We start from the raw sequence: 2,113 nt of genomic DNA on the forward strand, positions 1-2,113 counted from the left end.
GTCCTATTGTTAAGTATTTAGGTTTAAAAAAATTTTGTGCCAATATAAATAACACTTATGTAATTTAAGATTTTGAAAGCATCCCTGTTAGTATAAATTTCTATTTGTAAACTTATTGGAGCAGTTGGACTTTTCCTGCTTTTGAAATAGCTTGGTGCAATACTCCCCCACAAACGTTAAGCTGTAGTAAATGGGAAGAAGAATAAACTAGAGGTAAGGGAGTTGAGAGAGCTGCAAGGGACAAGTGGCAAAAATAGAAGAGGCAGAGGTAAAAAGATGATGGAGGGCATGGTGACTAAGGGCTAGGGTTACTGGGTGAAATACGAGATTAATGGTTGACCATATTTTCAAGCCTCTGAACTTTTTGCTTGTGCAACATATCCATCCCAAACCCTTTAGTGCCATATTTTTCTCACTCAAATTACTGTTCTCTCCTACATATTTCCACAAGATTGTTTATATACAGTTGGTCTATTTCTGTAGTCCTTGAAGATGAAATTGTGTGATACTAAGCTGTGTGTTTTGAGGGCTTAGCAGTTATCTGCAATGAATGTGTAATGAATATTAAGTTGAAACCTCAAAACAAAAAATAAAATGTGTTGTTTAGTATGTAGCCACCTTAATCAGCTATCTTAGCGAGATCTTTTGGATAACTTGCTGCAACTTCTATATCAGCACTTGCTGCCTCACCTTGCACGTTCATGTTATGAAAATGATTTCTTTGCTTAAATCTCATGAACCAAACTTTTGCCAGCTTCTGACTTTTCTTCTTTAGCCTCCTCACCTCAGTTTATAGTATCATGGATCATAGTATGGTCTTGTTCTGGATTAGGCTTTGGTTTAAGAGAATGTTGTGACTTCTTTGATCCTCTATCCAGATCTCTCTAATTTTCTCGATACCAGCAATAAGGCAGATTTACTTTTTTATTTGTATGTTCACTGGAATGGGACTTTTAACAGCCTTCAGTAATTTTCCTTTGCAATCATAATTTGGCTAACTGTTTGGAACAAGAGACCTAACTTTGGGCCTATTTCAGCTTTCAACATGGCTTCCCCTCACGTAATCGTTTCTATTTTTTGATTGAAAGGGAGAGGCATGTGACTCTTCCATTCATGTGAACACTTAGAGGCCATTTTAGGGTTATTATTTGGCTCTATTTTATTTGTTTTTTTTTTAAATTTATTTATTTTTGAGGCGGAATCTCACTCTATCACCCAGGCTGGAGTGCAGTGGCGTGATCTTGGCTCGCTGCAACTTCCGCCTCCCAGGTTCAAGCGATTCTCCTGCCTCAGCCTCCTGAGTAGCTGGGACCATACCAAGCTAATTTTTGTATTTTTAATAGAGACACGGTTTTGCCACGTTGGCCAGGCTGCTCTCAAACTCCTGACCTCAAGTGATCCGCCCGCCTTGGCCTCCCAAAGTGATGGGATTACAGGCATGAGCCACAGTGCCCGGCCTGGCCCAATTTTAATATTGGGATGTCTCAGGGAATAGGGAGGCTGAAGTGGAAGAAAACAGATCAGAGAATGGCCAGTTGGTGGAGCAGTCAGAACACACACACCATTTATCGATTACTTCAGTCTTATATGGGTGTGGTTCACCGTGCCCCAAAACAAAAACACCAAAGATCACTGATCACAGATCACCGTAATAGAGATCATGATTATGAAAAAGTTTGATATATTGGTAGAGTCACCAATATGTGACACAGAAGTAAAAAATTGAGCACCTGCTGTTGGAAGAATGGTGCTGATGCACAGATAGCCTTGTTCCACACAGAGTTGTTACAAACTTTCAATTTGTAAAAAACACAGCATCTGCCAAGCACAATAAAGTGAAATGAAATAAAACAAGATGTGCCTCTTCTGCCAAAAACTGGAAAATTTTTCAAAAATTTAAAGTGAATCTTAAAATGTATACTTTTTTATTTTTGTTAATAAAAACTTCCTTGAGTAGGCTCAGATTTGTCGTCATAAGAATATTTTTGTTTTGATTTCATTCCAACATTGAAATTAAACTGTTTCCTAAGAATACCAGCTGCCATGAGGGATTCGTGATCTGAAAGTACCACAGAAAGCAAAGAACAGAAAATGAAAACATGGTGATTAAATG

The sequence above is a fragment of the Nomascus leucogenys genome, chromosome 11 (assembly GCF_006542625.1).
Source record: "Nomascus leucogenys isolate Asia chromosome 11, Asia_NLE_v1, whole genome shotgun sequence".
Lineage (NCBI taxonomy): Eukaryota > Metazoa > Chordata > Mammalia > Primates > Hylobatidae > Nomascus > Nomascus leucogenys.